The 18,710-nt window shown below is 38.3% G+C and overlaps 1 long non-coding RNA gene across 1 annotated transcript; it reads left to right on the top strand.

Annotated features, from left to right (window-relative positions):
* Positions 1-759: 759 nt before the first annotated feature.
* Positions 760-17,441, top strand: LOC147416341 (uncharacterized). Its single transcript, XR_015184055.1, has 2 exons — positions 760-799; positions 16,076-17,441. It is a non-coding gene; the product is annotated as an uncharacterized LOC147416341 (long non-coding RNA).
* The last annotated feature ends 1,269 nt before the right edge of the window (positions 17,442-18,710 follow it).

Here is an 18,710-nt window from a genome sequence, read left to right as displayed (position 1 = left end):
AATGGAGCAAGAGGATTATTTTTTAAAAAGTGCAGTTGGTTTTATTTGAAACTCCTCATTTGTTGTACTCAGCTGTACTTCCAGGTTTATTATGAAGGATTAGTTTACCTGGCTGGATTTCAAATTGACAGTTGTCCTGTTAAAACACTATTGTTGGTATAAAACGACAGAAATCAAGAGTTCAGCAAGGTTCTAGATAGGCTGACTTCACTTGAACAACTCAGTCTGTGTCTTCTCAAAATTGGGTTCCTGAAGTACCAAAAGTTGAGAATGTTCTCATACTTTTTGAGAAAATTATACTAATCTGTAGTTTCATCAGTAGTTTCTGCGGTGATGCTGTTGGGGGTTTATGCAAGTTTAGAAACTGCTGAGTTTAGCGTTTCAATCACTAGTTGGATTTGAATTGATGATAATGAAAACACTGTGCTAAAGAACGTGTTTCTCTAGAATATGGAGATGCCATGGTGAACTGGACATAAGGGTTAAGACTCACATGTGAGGTTTACAGTTTGGTTTTTTTTCTGGTTTGTCTTGTAGGTTGCCATCACGAAAGCCAAAGTGGATTTCTCCGGTGTGGTGTGCCTGCCCCCTTCCGTCATTGCTGGAAATGGGCTGGACGGAGGAGGGGCTGGCGAAAATGATGATGAGCCGGTGCTGGTGTCACTTTCGGCGGCCCCCAGCCCTCAGAGCGAAGCTGTTGCCAATGAGCTGCAGGAGCTCTCCTTGCAGCCCGAGCTGACCCTCAACCTCCATCATGGCCGAAACCCCAACCTTCCTCCGCTCAGTGAAAGGAAGAATGGTAAGTGGTACAGTGCACTCGTGTCTCATGTAGCGTGTCTGCAGCAAAGAAGTACTGTGAGGTTGTCATGGTACGTGTTCTGATGACAGGGCTGCTGCTTACTGCTTTTTACAATGTTTTATTCGTATGAAGAACTAAAAATCTAGAGTTGATGAAACTGATTTACACTGTTTGATGGGAAGGACTGATGTTACTGGCTGTGGAAGTTCCAGAGAGCTCCAGTGATAAATGCTTAGGTTATTATTTTAGGTGAATACCAGAAACAACTTCCACGTGCTTTGTGGTCACTAGAAGTTGCGCAAAGCTGAGACAGTCAGTCAAAGGAAGTATTAGCTCACCTTCAGACTATAGCCATCTGTATATTTTTCTTTACCACCTTGGTCTGCACTTACCAAGGTTGAGTAACTTTCTCACAGCAAATGTCTGAAAGGTTCTGTCAGGCTTGTTAGAAGGAGGAACAAGATCTAGAGTTAAAAATGAAATATCCCAGTAGGCCTTCTAATTCTAGAGTGAGAATGACCTGCCTATGTTTCTCAAGTAGTGGGTAGCTTACGGACAGCTATGGTGTCAATCCCTCTAACTGTTTGGTGGGTGACAGTGGAGTGGCAAAATACAAGGTCACTTGGTGACCAGAATTCCTGGTTTTGGAAGAATGTTAACTGTCTGAAGCTGAAGATCACCAGGCTGCCATGAAAGCCTTTGCACGTTCAGCCCCATCCTGAGAGAGACTGATGAAACCACTTGATAACTGGTGGCTTCTGTTTGTGAATTCCTCTTGGTGGTCTCCCTTCACTCCACCTTCTGGGGTATATGTTGGTGGCTCTTGGCAATATGAAGGTCTTGCTGGAGTCTGAATTCTTGCTATCCACTTTACCTGCAAGATACTATGGATTTGAGCATGGTTGAGTTCTGGGTGCCTTGCAGCATTTTGCCTATGTTGCATTATATACATTACATAGAGTTGCATGGCACAGAATATTAGAAATGCTGGGTACCTTTGGAGCAGCTTTATAGCCAGAACATAATGCTTATGGTAAAGTGATTTAGAGTACGTGAACTGTAGGACAGTAATTTGGATTGGAGGGATACCTCACCTGGCACACCTGGTTCTTTACCTCCAAAAACTGAGCATGCCCTTCTCTGAACAGTGTATCAGTGTTTTACTAGTAGGAAGAATTAGTTAACTTCAACCCAAAATACTGGTTTTTAAGAGGATGAAAAGAGTTTCCTCATTCATATACATTATACCATCATTCTGTGATTACAGTCATGTTTACAGGCCTTAAAAATGCAGAAGCTAGGAACCGGAAAAACAGAACAAAAACCTTCTAATCCTTAATGTTCACAGTCCTCTAAGTATAAGATAAAAGACAACAGATGGAGATAAAGGTGGTAGTGGTAAATAAAAGAGAAGAAATTGGAATATTAGTCAGCATGGTAGACTGTGGTCTCAACACATCTCAACTAGGGGTGAATTCGGGCATTTTATAGTTATGAAGGCAAGGAGAGATTTCAAATGAAATTTAGCTGAGATAGTTTTGAAACTGGTAGAGGGCTTGAAGACAGCATGGGAAAAGCATGTGAACCTTTGTTTCCAAAACCTGACGGCTGGCTATCTGAAGGTGACATTGTGGATTTACTGGAGGCAGGTTCTTCTCTTTGTGGTGAATAAGGTATGATTAAGGGTCCTGAATTGGGAAGAAGCAGTTTATTCTTGATGCTGCAGGGAAAGGGATGCTAGTGTTGGGAAGAGGCAAGAGTACCTTTTTAGGAAAATGAAACTTGTAGCAGCACTTTGAATGGATACAAGCAGGACACAACAGCATTTGTTATGGTCAGAGGAAAGGATTTTCTGTTACAGAAATGAGAGTCTTTATATGATTCAGTTGTTTGGATAGGTTTAAAAATTGGTATCTTGGGAATATTTTACACAAATAGATGGTTTTTCCCCTATCAGAATAATTTTATTTTCATGGCCTCACCCTTGAAGCTGTGTCACTGTGGGCTGCAAACCTGCATGATTGAAACAGGTAATATAGAGTTGGGTTTAAAAAGTATTTGAAAAGGAACACCTCTGCCCGTACCTTTTGCCAAAGAAAATGAGGATATTCCCGGAAATGACTCATTAGGTGGGTCTCTTCAGAGCTGATTCTCTATCAGGTCTCAGCACAATAGTGGGAATTTTACTGCTGGAGGTGCAGCTTTTCAGACAAGGCATAAAGTCCAAAGTCCCTGATCTAGGCTACCTGACTATTCCTTATCTCTTTTCTCCGAGGCTGCAGTGTGTTGTTATGTGTTGTTTGTGTGTACATTCATCATTGTGGGACTGAAAAGTGCTGTTGAAATATGGTTATCTGCAAACTGTCACAGCCTAAAAGGAGACTTGGCTTAGTGAGCTGTTGAGAAACATAGCTGATGCAGTTTGAATTAATAAACTTGTTCCCTCAAATGGGAACTTTTCAGTTATCTTGGGGTAGAGGTTGCACAGCTGTTGAAGGCTGTTGAGCTTGTTAAAGCTCCTTTTTTAAATCTTTGTTGTTGTGCATTTGGCTTCAAACGTGTTAAAAAACCTTTGGAGATGGTCTGCCAGTTGAGATGGCAATCTGCTCAAACATTTGAGCAATCCAAAGTGGTTGCGGAAGCATATCTTGTGCAGTGAAACTGCTTCTGTGACAACTTGCCAAATTCAAGGTATGAGGAAGATTCAAGCTGAGTGGCAGTGGGAGGGGAGGAGATGGTAAATAAGAGACTTGCTGGAAGCTGCCTATCTGTGTCAAAGGGTCTCCTGTTTGCAGTTCTAGACAGGCATTGCTGACTCACAGCTGAACTAACTACTTATGCTGAGGCTTCGAATGGGTTAACCCTTTGTGTAACTTGCTTACAGAAGACTTTGTTTATCTGTAGGTGTCTGTAGAAAATACTACATGGATTTGTGCTGAATTTGTTACTTCAGGCTCTGCTTCTGGAACACAAACTATTAGCTGAGTTAAAATAAAAATGTCTTTGGTATGTGAAGCATCATGGAATTATGTATCCCGTGGGAGAACTGGGAGCACAGTCCTGTATGTACATGCTGCCATATGTCCTAGGACAGCAGATTCATGGGGTTTTTTTCTCCTTGTAGAGAACTGAAGAGCAGCAAGAGACAGTTTCTGTGGGTTTTCTTGTTGGTTTTGTTTTGTTTCAGACCCAGACTCCTCTTCATGTTGTTGTCGCTTATCACAGCTACACTTCATCTTTGTAGGTGTGTGCACATAGATTGATGGGTGTAAAGATCTTAAGCGTCTTGACTGAATAGTTGTTATTAAGTTACACTAACGTAAAATGCAATAAAAGCTATTAAGGGTATGTGTGAAGTATTGGAACGTATCAGATAGATAGGAAACAATTTCTTGTCACTTCAGTGGAAGGAAACCTTATGTGCTAAGGTGTTAGTAAAATATTTTGACACAATTAATTAGATTCTATTTAGACACCAAACATAACGGAACATTTAAAGTGTAGATATTTAATTTGTCTTTGTGCTTTACAGTGAATTTTCTACCCCAAATTCACATTCCTTCTCCTTTTTTTACTCATGTTCATTGAGGCCTCAACTTTCTTTAACTACGAGAGATTACCTGTGACTGACTCACTCATTGCCACACAAGCCAGAAAAAGGTCATTACAGAGTCATCCAAAGCTCTTCAGTGTATCTTGATTTTTCTCAGTCACCTGTACTAAGATGCCAGGATAACTTTCCCAACCCTTAGGGAAAGGTTAGTGCAAGTCCCTGATGAATGTGGTTACAAAAAAGAGAAATAGGTGATGAATATACAAATCCTATGCTGTTTGATAATTTCTGGTCAAAATTGTCCTTCTATTTAACTTTCATTTGAAATTACAATAATTCCTTCACTAGCTTATTGACCCTCTCTATTTACCCATTTTCCCCAGATATATTCATGGTTATCTTTGTCCAGAGGTCATGAAAAACTGTGTTAGAAGCCTACGACAGTCCTGGTTTCTTCTCACTGTAGGCTTGTTTTAAGATGAGGTAACATTCTTTTGAATGAACTGTTGTATTTTATGATTACAAGTTTGGACAGAACTTGTACCAGCTTGTCAGTTTTGGGGGTTTACTTGATCTGGGATGCTCGCCTTCTACAAAGTACCATATGTGCTGGGGGGAAGGAGACTATTTGGAATGTGTGGAATTTCAGTATGACTCCAAGTCATATAACAGGCATGTGCTTTAGGTATCAGAAGGTACTCCTGTTACTGTAAAGACAGAGTGCTGTACAAAGCATGGCATTAATTGTTGCCACGTAAGCTGTTGGTGATTATACTCACTTAAAAATTGCAGAGTTGAACTTCTTTTAAAATAGTTTTAAGGAGCTAATTTTGTGCCTGTGTGCCTATGCCCATTTACTGTTAAAAGGCAGGAGTATTATTTTAAATGTTTATTAGGGCACCTCATTTTATTTTAAAGAATTGTGTAGGTGATTGCTCCTATAATTCTTTTATGAGGTTATACATTCCTGTCTCTCTCCCCTTCTTTCCCTTTCCCATCCTGGATTGTCATTACATTGAATGAAATCAGATTCAGGATTTATGTCAAATGTAACTTACCACGGTGGTTTTGCAGATTTTCTAGCTGTCTTTTTGCTACTGTGACTTTAAAAACATTGATAATGTTTTCTTAAAATCATGTCATAAACTGTCCTTTTAAAAAGTGAATATTGTGACTTGTGAACTCATTTAAGAAGTTAGGCGTGTTTGCTTATCAACAAGGGTGATATTTTGTCCCGAGAAAGGGATTTAAAAAGACAGGACTATTCTGAAATTATTTTCTCAGGGTTGGTTGTGTTTTTTGGTGTGTTGTTTTTTTTTTTTTTTTTCCCCCTTTTTTTTTTTTTTTTTTTCTTTTTTCCCAGTGTATATCTGACTTCTGGAATAGTGTGACTCAAAGTCAAATTTAATTACCAAGTGGTGGTTACTGCCTCATCCAGGACTTACATATGAAGAAGATTAAGTCTGTATTGTAACAAAAGGACCAAGACAGGAGATATATAGCTTTCTCTGATCTGTCCTTCGCACACATTCCAGTGAGGCTTGCTGTTTTCTCTTGTGTGTGAGTAAGGGGAATGGTTGTTAGAATAAAAACAACTAGTATGTCTTGGATAGATTTGTGTTAAGAGACTTTATGTCCCAGGAGACTATAAATTTAGCATGCTGTCTGAAAGTTTCTGATAGAGCTATGAGATTCAGAGCATGATAGAAATGACTTGCCTGTTACTGATGGGAGCTACTAAACAGCTGAGAAGTGGTAATCTCTTGAAATATTTAAAACAAACATTTAAATAGTGATGGGGGAATAGTTGAGCTGGAAGGAGTAATGCCAAAGGCAGCTTTAATGTGGTGGCTTTAACAAGTTAGCGCTCAACACAGTTTTTGTTTGTTCCTGATCAAGTTAACACGATTAATGCCCTTCTCCATTCACTGGTTTGTAATATTCCTCTCCCTTCTGTTTCTCCTTTCCAGTTTCTCTCTTATTTTAGTTTGCCTTTGAGGTTTCAAGGTTCAGGGTTGATGGATGAACATTAGACATATAATTTGATAGCTATTTAAAAAACATTCCTTTTTCATGAATTTAAACTGCTTGCAAAACAAGTCAGACCTGGATCTGGGCAGCTATTTTGTCTGTGTAAGGACTTCTGTTGCTGGTTTTGCTGTTTTAAGTATTAAGGGTAGTTAGTAATGAGGAAAGGAAGTCTGGTTCTTTAAAGGGTGAATGCCATTCAGCAGGGTTCTCAATCTGTTCTACTTAAGCAGTAAGTGGCTGCTTCAAGCAAGAAAGATTGCACCATTTCGCAGTAGTCGATTGCTGCTAGTACTTAGCAAACTGAATCCTAGCTTTGGGTGATAGCCTGCCTCTGTAATGCGTGGCTTTTGTCATGAAAATTTCAACTTTTTTATAATTCATTTATATTGGAGATAGTACCAGCCACTTCTGCAGGCTGTAACTCTCCCTCTGCCACAATCAATACATTACCACAAAGCATAATGAAGGAATCTCTGTCTGAAGACGTTTGGTAGTGCAGTCTTCATCTTCCTTGATGGTCAAATAAGCAACGTCCTGGTTAACGATTTAAATTTCATCTATCTGTTCATGGTCACTGACAGTGCATGAGTATATACTTCAGGGAGTTAAGTGATCTTCCTGGACACTGTAGGAAAGATTTCCTTTCGACTTTGCTTGTACTGCTTCCCCTTATATTTTCACGTATCACCACAAAAATAAGCACACATTCCGCTGAAAATTGATCATTTCCTTTATTTGTGATGAATATGGATATTCAGGGTGGGTGTTAAAGTGACTTTTTCTGTCACTAGAGTCTCTAAATTCTTGGGATACAGTGCACCACTGCGGTTCCTTTCCATAAGGATTGCACAGCACGAATGAACATTTAGGCCTGCAATTTTTGCCTAGTCTGGCTGCAAATCTAGGACTGAATAGGTGGCATTTGAATATGAGAGAAGCCCAAATGAGCTGATTCTTGTCCTTTTACAACACATACTGATGTAGAGGAGTATGGAAATCAGATAAATACCAAAATATCATCACTATAAGGGATTTTCCTGTATTGTTTAAAGCTGCCAAATGAGTTTCTGCTGCCTCCTTTGAAGCCCCAGATGTGTTTGTGTGGGGGAAGGAAGATATGTTGCTAAAACCTGTCGTGCTCTTCTTTCAGCTGTCAAGCAGCTGTTGGGGAGTTCTTGCATCTGAGTGCTAGAGAAGCCCTGAAGTTATTTAAGAGTGGAGGGGTCAGAAGACAGTGCTAAAGCAGTTTTGCACACCCAGTTACTCATCTTCATGAATACTGTTGTGGTAGGAGAGGGATTCTGACTTGCTACAAAGGGATTTTAAATCTAAAAATTGGTCTGTATCTTTGATACAGAGTTCAATATACTTTCGTGCTTGGTGCAAATATATGCAGTTACTTACTTAGATGACCTAATGAGAAATGACGGTGAGCCTTGGCGAAAGAAGGGGAATAAGGGAAAGCTACTCTGGGGACAGAAGCATTGGAATTAGTTTGTTAAGATAATTAAATTATCTGTTGGGCAAATTACTTGAGACTCTTTAGAGACCGAAATTGAATTTCCTTTCTGTTGAGAGCTAGAATCATCTAGTGAGGAAAGACTTAATTCTATTTTTATCTTTTACTCAAGAAATATTTGACTATAAAAGTCTTGTCCACTATCCCAAATAATTTGAAACTAATCATCTGGATGTGGGAGAGAAGGCTTTTTTTTTTTTTTTTAAACCTCTAGTCAGGTTGGATGGAGGGTGTTATCCACAAGGGGAAAAGTCTGAAGAAGAAAGGGTTTGTTTGTTTGTTTTTAAGAAACAGACACTACCATCTATTTGGAAGAAGTTACAGTAGCTCATGTTTAGTGGTCAGTAAGAGGACTTGATAGGGATAGGGGAATAGCGCAATTATTAAGAAAAAGGACTGGTAAAGGCCGAAGAAAAGTGACTGATCTATCAGCAGGATGTATATGGTTTTGGCCATGTTGTTTCAAAGCTGAGGATGTCTGCATGTTTATGTTAACACTGGGTCTCCTTGTCCTTGGAATGAAATTGCCTCATCAGCAGAGCCCCTTAGGGGATTGAAAGTCTACCCAAGACGTCATCCTCTTTTAAAAGGGGAAAAAACTGCCAGTTGTAGTGTCTCTGACCCCTTCCTCCCCCCTCCCTGTTACTTACAGAGCATTGAGGGCGGACCTTACTTTTGCAAACTACACATCTTGCGTTCCCCTTTGAGTATTCATTTTTCTCCTAGCCGTAATTTGATTCTGGGCTGTTCCAACTTGCCTGTAGTGAATAAGCAGAGAACTGCATGTTGAAAGACTGAGTTTTCTCAGTAGGCACAGTTTTCATCATAGAAGGATGAGAATTTCTTGCAAGTTTTGAACGAGACTAAAGTTCAGAGGTCCTCTTGGATTTTTTGTATTTATTTTTTTAAAATCTATACCTACCTGTCTATAGCTAAAGAGAGGCCTTTAAGGGATTGTAACTGTTAAGAAAAGGATCAACATGACACTGCTGGAACCAGAAATGCAGATGACAACACTCCAATCAGGTATCACCCCAAACATATCCCATGGGTTTTTTTGCTAGTGAATCATGGTCGCTGAACTATATAGGGAGTGCCAGGAGGCTGTGTGACTTTGGGTAAAGAACAAATTAGAGAGCTGTGGTAACTTCATGTTCAGGTTGCAGATGGATACTAGTTGGATGTTAAATACTGATCACTTCAGAGCTTCATCAGAGATAAAATTTATCTTTCTGTTCTTCATTGTTGGTCCCCAGTGTTAAATTTCAGTGCCTCACAAAGATTAGAAAATCCCAGTTAAATCTAGGACTTGTTCTAAAGATATTTACTCTGTTTAGCTGTTGGCTGATTTATGTAGTTTTGCTGTTGTTTATTTTTCGATGAAACATATTCTTGGTACTTTGGAGAGATTTTGAATTGCCTATTTTGGGAAAAAAAACCCCAACATTCCTGCTTTGAAACCTCCCAATACGTGTTTTATATCTTGAAAGACACTTTTCTTTGAGAATGAAAATGGTATTGTGTTTATATGATTCTGTTCTATATACTATGATCTTTTTGTGATACCATGCTTACCTGTTAGATATGTACAGAGTAGCTTTCCTGACCTGTAAGACATGCTAGAGTGAGAATTATCTGTTAACGGCAGTATGGTGTTCTTCTGTGGGGTATTTTTATCTGAGGCTTTAGAACATTCTGTAGTCATGAAACTTAACAATATGTATAGATATGAATGACCTCTGTTCTATGGATGGGAACAGAGACTGACTGTAACCTTGGAAAGATCTGGCCACAAACTAGTAGTAGCCTAGGAGTTTGGGTTTGCATTTGTGTGCTCTTAATCTCTTGTACAGCATTGCCTGAAAAGCCTCACATACGTAATACCAAAAGCGTCAAGACAGACTTGTTTCTGAAAGTTAAATGCCTTTTCTTTTCCTTAAGTAGTGACTTGAAAAGAGACAAGTAAAACAATAACTTTATAGTTTAATATAGATTTTTTTTTTCAGAATAATTTTTTCAGAAATGGCTGGAGTGTTTTTCTGAATTTGTGACATTGATTTCCCTAACTTAGAGTCCTGTGTTTTGTAAAATATCTGTGAAGATTGTGTATGTCTATAAAGATCCTGTATGACCTCTGTTTTATAGTTCTGACATACAGTTGTATTCTTCGTTACAGAACCAACCCCCTTTTTTTTCCCACCTCCTGTGTAGATAGGAAAGGCAAGAGAGGTGTTATGTCAGGGCTATGTTTTTAATGGAATACATAGGTTTTGTCTCAATTCAGGAGGGCGTTTGGACAATACATTGTTCGCCTAGTCATACACTTGCAGTCTGTGAATTTTGGAGGTAGGTTTTAGACACTAGCAAGGTGTTTTATCAAACAGGGTGTGTATAGCAAGGCAGTATTTAATCTGTCTTTGTTGTAAAGAATTTTTTTTTTTCTTCATAGGGCAGTTGTTACGTAAAGGCCTGAAAAAGATCTTTGCCTCAATGTCCTTCACTTCTGATAGGTTTTCTAATTATGGTAATTTTTTTTGCAGACAAGAAGGGGCCATGGAATTTACGTTTCAGGGTTCTTATAACTGAATTTGTGTGTGATATTCCAGGAAACTCACAGAATAAACTAATACTTTGTTATTAAGGAAACAGCCTTCATATTAGTATCACTTTTTTCAAAACTTTATTTGTGGCTGTATTTCTTCCAAATTATGAAAACTCCTGAGGCTTGCATTTAATTCTTATGGTGAGAGTTTCTCCCACTAAAGAGTACTTTTATGTAGCTTTCCCTTAAGTCAGCTAACCCTAGTCCTAGATTGTGCAGTGGTGTTCTGCAATGTTGAGGCAATTTCCTGGCAAGCTTAGCTTACCTAATGAGGGATACAGATTTATTGCACCTCTTCCATCAGTGGCAACTCTCTTTTCTCCTGGATCAGCCACTGCTGGAAAAGTATTAAGTAAAAAGCAGGCAAATGTTTGCATAAATGGATTCACGAGACTGGTGGGGAAATTAAGTATGACAACAGGATGGAACCATGGGCATAGTAAGTTTTAACGATCAGTCTTGAATAATGGAAGTGTAGCTTCTAGAAAAGGAAAATGGCTACTTGATACTGAGACCAAATTGTTCAACTTTTTTTTTCCTAAAAAAATTTGATATTTAGTGACTTCAGCTGCTGTTGGCTGCTACTGTTATTTAGCTTAGTGAGGTAATTAAGTTGTCTGTTGGGCAGACTGCTTGAGACTTTTTAGGGACTGAAATTGGATCTCCTTTCTGTTGAGAGCTAGAATCATCTAATGAGGAAAGATTTAACTTCTCAAAGCTTCTTGGTCCTGATGTTCATCTCCAGAAGCCTTGCTGGAAAGATGGAAGCTGGAAACAGTTGTCCCAGTCAACTCATCAAGGTTTCTGAATAGCCATTGAAGAAGTAGGAGAATCATGGTGAGAGCTGGGTAAATAAATTGTCCTGATAGACCTCACACAGCTTGCATTCTGTAGACCAAACCTTTTTAAAGCATACAGGTCATACGACTGTGTTTATTTAATGCTTGGGCACTAATGGGAGTCCACTTGAGAAGTAACAGTGTCTGAAGCCGTAGTTGACATAGGAAATAATGTTTGTGTTCCATGTTGGTAGGCACATAAAAACCACCTTTGATACTTAAAGATGAGAAAACATTCTTAGTATTTTAGAGAAAGAACTGAGGGGGCGAATACAACTTTACTATTCTGAGAGCAGAATAGCTTAAGCAGGGACGGACTATTTCTTCAGAACAAAACTTAAGTGAAACAGGAACAATACAACTAGTGAGGTACACGTTGTATTAACCAGAAAAAATTAAAAACAGCTGTCAAACTGAAAAAGGGAAGAGTGAAAAATCAACATAAGTGATGACAGCTGAGGAGGAAAAAGTAAAAGTGAAAATCGGCTGAAAAGACATTTCAAGAAGGCAGTACAACCAGAAAAAAATCACGAAAATAAGAGCAGTAACTTAACTGCTGTATTTGACATCTTATTAGACTACTGAACTTGTTTGGAGAGCCGTGGTATTACTGACTCAGTCACTGAAAAAGTGGTCATACGCAGTGAGGCAAAATTCTACATTTCATATTCAAAATACAGTTTTGGAAACAGCCCTGTGCCAGTTTGCATGTTTTCATTCTGTTGAAAATGAAGCTCATGTGCTGTTCTATACCGAGCTCCCTCATGAGTGTTTTTCTCCAGGAGTCACTTGGTCCTTTTTACTGCCTTGACTCTCTCAGCTTCTGACTCACTTCTTTTCTTTATATTTATTTGCTGATTCCAAAAGCTTGCAGTTTCCTTCTCATTATCTACTTCAACCTAATCTCACTATGTCACCCCTTTTTTTCGTTTCCTTGAAGCCTTTGTGTTTTTTCATGTCACTACCTAATTATCCCATATGGAGATCTTGCAAATTCTTTTGCTGTTGGTCACTGTTCAGTCAAGATATGGACTGAATGGTTTGTTGATGTGACCTGGCTTTGTTCTGTAACAGACTCCTTGACCCACTGAAAGAATGAGTTATGAATATTATTTTCTTTTTTTTTTTTTTATGACAAGGGAAGAGTGCTATAAGAATACTTTTTTTTTTTTTTTTTTTTTTTTTGACACAATCTACAATCCAGTAATACTTAAAACTGTTTTTGAACAGCCATATGAGGGACTCATGCAGGTTACAGAAATCTCAGGAATCTTGAGCATGCTGCTGGCCTCTGTATACAGATTTTGTGCTTAAATGGAAAATACAAACTTTCAAAGATAATGTCACTTTTTTAAAACTTTAGTTATTATCATTCACAAATTTCTTTTTGTGACTTCTAGCAGGTGGCTGGGCAGAAATGTGTGTGCAGTACACATACAGAGGTGCAGTCAGCCAAATAGATAAACCCTAAGTTTCACATCGTTTTTTTGCAGATGTTTTGCATGGATCGATGAGAGTTACGACCACTTACGGTCACTTAGAGTCTGACAATTAATGCCAGAATTAATTGCCAGAATTAATGGATGTTAGCACTTGGCCAAATGGCTACTTTTGTTAATCAATTCCATTTCTCCTATATTTTTTTTTATTACTTATAACCTTCTGTTCTGGGTAGCATTGGTTTGGTTTCTGTGCACTATACTGTGGTTTGTGCTGTCTTGGTGTAAGTTGCATGTTAGTAATTGTCTTTGCGTACTCTTATTTTCTTTCTGTGAGTATACTGAAAAAAATTAAGATCTTTTCAACATAGTGATCTATTGGATAGCGTCTTTGGGCTTTGATATGTTGTTCCATTGGCCTGCTGAAAAAAATATCTTAGAATCTATTAGAGATCAAGCCAGGTATGCAAACCAGAAGCAGGTTGTTCTAAACTGTAAATGAGCATAGAAATAATTCAGTTCTCTAATAATGGATAAAACTTGACTTCTCTGGTCTGATTTGCTTTTTACCCAACTGGTTCTGAAAAAAAGAACAATCATTTCAGCTAAAAAATATTGTCATCTTGAATCAAATGTAAAACTTCACTCGTTTTTCAGGGGAAAAGCTGCATTTTTGAGCTACTTTAGCTGATTAGGACAATCATTATAGGACAAACTGATGCTGATCCCATTCATTCTTTCTTTCAAAACACAGCTCCTAGGCACTTTCTCTTCCATCTTCAAAGTATTTAAGTTGAAGTGCTTTAGGGATGTCAGCCGCTAAACTACTTTTAATGGGAAGAAAGGGAACAGCATGTCTGTGTATTCATAGGAGGGAGGAGTCCCCCTCTTCGGCTCTTTCAGGAGTGACAAATGTCAGAGCTGCAGTTTTTGTGGTTGTTTTTCTCTCTTTACTGTTTTAAATAGTTTAAATTCAGTGCTGGCTTTTGGCACTCATAAGAATAACCTCTCATTCATGGACTAAAATGCCTTCTAACTTAATCTTGTCCTTTCCTGTTAGTAGGATTTTTTTCCTTACTGATGTTTTAATTTCCTAGTTTTTCTAGTTGTGAGTTTTTTCCTTTAGCGTTTGGCATTTCATTTTGTTTGAATAGTAGAACTCAAAATACTGATTTTGTGTGTGTCGTCCCCCCCCCCGCCCCGTGACTTGGAATTTCAAGATTGCAATGTGTTCTTGAATCAACACAATCAGGATTTTGGTTTTGGATGGAGGTGAGGGGAAGACATTCCTAGCTTTATAGTTTGCATCATCACCACTTTAAAAATAGAACTTTTGATTTCAGTTTGGAATCTATGGCATTTGGAAATGTAATCTTTTGTATCTAAGTAGCAAGTTCCTGGGGAGTGTAAAGAGTTCCCTGGATGCTGGTACAGTTCCCTGAGATGTGTATATTCTGAGTAGTGATAAAGTGACTCTTCACTGGCTTTTAACCAGAATCTTGCATGTGATCCAAAGACTGAACAAAGTTATGTGGGCTTCATCGTCATCGTGCAGTGGGAATTCTTTCCGAAGCAGCAAATGGGATGTTCCTGAAGTCAGTTTTAAATATGGAAACTTTTATGCCAGAGCCACTAACGGCATGAAGTTCTGAGTTGGCTGTTACAAGACACGGAGTGAGGAGTGCACAACTGTAAGCTGCACATTACCGAGTTATTCCATTCATGAAAGATTTGAACATAACCTTTTGCTGCCTTTTATCCCTGTGATTAACTATTGAGTAATCAAATCATTGTGTTGTTGTGTTAGCCAAACTAGAGTTAAAAGATTGTACTGAAACTAAATATATAAAGGATGCTTTTTATTTTTTTTGGTCAAGAATGACAGCCTCCAATAAAGACTACTCATTAGAATCACTTAGTTGAGCAGTACCTATTTCTACTGACAACTTTAAATTTAAACAAGAAACTGCTGGAAATCTATTAAAACCCGTAGTAAGTATTTGTTGAAGTATTATTTTACCTTTTAAAAATAGTATTTTTTTCTCTATCTGCTTTGAAAATACTCTGTTCATTCATTTTATGCAGCAAGTGTTACACTACAGATTGAGAAAGAGAGAGTCGGAAAAACCCAGCTTTTTGTCTTTATCCATTCTGTGAACTAAGATGAACTTGCAAGGGCACACAGGCTGCATTTATACTAAAACAGCAAAGATGCGGTAGACGCAAAACAATTATTCACCGACTGCTTTGTTTCCTAACTTTTGTTATGGCTCCAGCTTACTTTAAAATGTAACTATTGAGAAATAACTTTAAGGGAGGGGGGTGTGTGCGCATTTTAAACAGTTTCCAGTCTACATACTAAGATTGTCATCTTCATACTGCATTTTTTTGTGTAATTCACCAATGGCTATTAAAAACTAAATGAAAGTTTAAAATGCAGGTGAACTCAACGTCAGGTTTTGTATGCTGTCATTTTAATCAAAGCAGTATTCCTTGCTGTGAAATTAATGTATTGTGTGTAATGGGCCCTATTTAATTGCTGTCATAATATTCTGTAAGTTACCCCTTCATTTGCATGATGAATGTGAATCAACCTTTCTTTAGGAACAGAGTTCAAGTGCATGATCAAAATGAAGTAAAAAAGAATAATTTAAATCCGCTTCTTATTTGGGGTCTTTAGACATGTTTGTATAAAAATGACTTAATGATTATTTAAATAGGCTCAGACTGATCATTGTTATCTTTGTGGCTCAGACTGATCATAGTCACTGTTGTGGCCTACCACTAATTTAGGTTCTGGATTAATATCAGAACGTGTGTTAGGCTGAGTCTCTCTAAATTGGTGTGATGATTACACCACGCGTGCTTCGCCTAAAGGGATATGGTGCAGACAGACATCCGTTCTGTCTTCCAGTTACCTGGTTACTCCTTGCTATCCAGTGTTTGCCAGATTTAAGAGATGACTAATGTTTAACAAAGAGCTCAAGTTTCCATTCCTGTGTGATAACAGAAATGTGCATTAGGGTTTAGATTCAGGATTATTATTTTTTTTTGTAATAATGGGATTCAAGTCCAGTCTACATTTTGATTCTAGCCATTAAAATATGATTTTTTTTATATCTTAGCTTCAATATGAATCAGTCGCTAATGTATGCCCAGAGCGGTATAGATCACTGGTGGGGATTACAGTAATTGTAGAGGTTTTGGGAATGCCTCTGATGTTGTTGTTTGATGTTATGTGGAAACTGACATAGATAAATTCTAATATTTAACTGTTTGCCATCTGCTTTTAGCAGTCTCAAATGACTCCTTCAGCAACCAAAAACCCACCCTAAACCCACAAAAAACGCCAACAAAAACGCCAACAAAAAACAACCCCTAAAAACCTGAGATAACCTACAGCTTCGTGTCGCATCTGGATGCTCCTTGTTGCTGAGCTGATGCACCTCAGTTCAGCCTTAGAGCACCCTCTGCTGTTCTGACCTTCGGGTTCTTCCAAGAAGAGACCGACGCTTGTTTCGAATTGTCTGTTCGAATGGAGAAACCTCAGCTCGTTATCTTGAGGCGGTCTGAACATTTTTTCATTTGTGACTAAGGAAACATGACCCCTGCTTTATGGACGCGGAGCCAGAATCTGGCTTAATGGAAGAAGTACTACCCCCCTCTCCCCTCAATTTCTTTGTCAAGAGAATTTTACTAACAGAATCAATATAGTAAAGTAGTTTAATTACGTTGGCACAGCTCCCTTTTGTGATTAACCTTAGTGTGGTTTAAGAATGTTGTATAATTTAGCGATAGTTTAAAGGTAAGAAGTCATAAAGAAACAGAATTGGAATTACCCTTCAGGGTTGCAGAGACCACTCCCCTGCTGTTGCAAGTGATGGGGTCATATACTCCCCTTCATAATTCTAGCAAGTACCATTTTAGAAAGTGTTAGATCTCTCACTTAGCAGCAACTCATACTGGAAAGCTGTCCTAGAATTTCTCTCTTTGGTCAAAAATCTTCTAGTTTTCAATATTAAATGAGCATGTGTGTCAGTGTCTTTTAGTCCAAATAGCTTTTTGTAGTTAAACTGATGCAAACCTTAATGCAGGTGAAATATTTTTCACTAGAAGAAGCTGCATCCACTTACCATATTCCTAAGTAGGCAAGTGCTAAAGTAATGTCTGCTAATGTGACCTGCTGAATACTTTTTTGTGTCTTTCTATCATGATGCTTATTTTAAATCAGATCCTCTAAGTAATGTTAATGATACTTCCTAGGCATTATGCACAGCATCGGAATCCCAATAGGTTAGGAACCTATTTAATTATCCAGTGTGAGAAGTAGGTTGAGAAATGTATTTATGGTTCTTTGTAGTCTTTTCCATGTTCTTTACCTTGATGGGTTTTTTTTCTCAGAAACAAGTGTATCCCAAATAAAGAAGTTGCACCTTCCAGTGAAGCACAAGCTGGCTTGATCAGCCTGTAATGATAAGTGACCTTGATGAGATTTTTTTTTTTCCCCCCCTTCCTTTTTTTTTTTTTTTTTCCTCCCCTCTGCTGGAGAGAACTCCGCTTGAAGCTGGTTTTCCTTGTCTATGTCTCCCAATATTTGAGATTTGGATTTTGTGTTCACTGATGTCAACTCAAATTAAATAAACGCCTTTTAAAAATGGAGTGGTTTTGATTTATTAAAGTTACTATCTGACACTAAGGTACCACCAGTTAAAAATTACAACTCCCAAAACTTTTGGCTAAGCTCTTCAGAAAGTACCTTGAGCTTGATTTATTGCAAAACACTGCCAAGGCTTAGAGCCTTAAATGTTCTTTCACTAAAAGCCGAAATAAACAGAAAACACTTTGCAGTACGCCTTTGCTGACCCCATGTTACCTCAAACTAAGCAAGAACAAGATCCAGATTAGTAGGCTCCTTATGGAGAAACCTCTATTGCTAATCTTATCTTGAAAATCCAGAGACTAGCATGGGAGTGTCTAGAACAGAGTGTAGTGTATGAAATTAGTTTCTCAGGCAGGAAAATTTCAGCCCATTTAAAGGTCTTTAAGGATAAGCTAGAACATTACCAGCAACCTAAATGGACCAGAAAAGAATAGCAAATTTAAACAGAAATGCAGTATTCTACAGAAGTTTGTTTTGGGGTTGGTTTTTTTTTGGTATATGGTGGGTTTTTTTTTCTAATTTTGATTTTCATATGACTTTAAATGTACTACACACAATCTAATTTCTGTTTTTTTTCCTTATTTTCTTTTCTTATGCTTTGTTTTCTTCTCCTGATTGTACTGGGCTCTTGCATTATGGTGGTAGACTAAGTGACTGCTTATAATAAGAGACTGCTCCACTCTTCCCAGTTTTCCTCGGAGAGGCACTCACTGTTTGCTGTGCTTGTTGATTTAATGCCTGGGAAGAATGAGGTTTTTTGGACGAGTTCCTCGTCACTCTCTCGCTAAGGGAGTCTGCGTCATTGAGAAATGTTTAACCTTCTGGCCCTGAAGCGGGACTGGAAACTTTGCTGCAAAATCTAGAAGCTAAAACTAGATCTTGAAAATGTTATTTATGCAAACTACTCTTTCCCTTGATTTAATTAGGACAGGAGATTGCCGAGCTTGATTTAGAGTTTTGAGTAGCAAATAATTTGGAGAGTGAGCGGGAGGGAAAAATTAGTTCTTTAGGGAAGAATGGCGAGTAACTGGTTTAGGGGAGGAGGAGAGTGAGTTAGGGGCAGAAGATGGAAAAGTGTGGGAGGACTGTGTGGGGAAAGGCTGTCCTAAGATCATAGTTCTGGCATTGTCAAAAACTTAATTACTTCTCCTAGTTTGGGTAAGGAGGCTGGCTGTGCATGATTTTATTCCTATAACATGGTGGTTTCAAGATGCTGATAGCAGAAGCAAATCCTGAAAAAGCATCGTGGAACAGGAGTTTTCAGACTT

Source organism: Leptosomus discolor, chromosome 1 (assembly GCF_034619465.1).
Source record: "Leptosomus discolor isolate bLepDis1 chromosome 1, bLepDis1.hap2, whole genome shotgun sequence".
Taxonomy (NCBI): Eukaryota; Metazoa; Chordata; class Aves; order Leptosomiformes; family Leptosomidae; genus Leptosomus; species Leptosomus discolor.
This window is presented reverse-complemented; position numbering and strand designations above follow the sequence as displayed.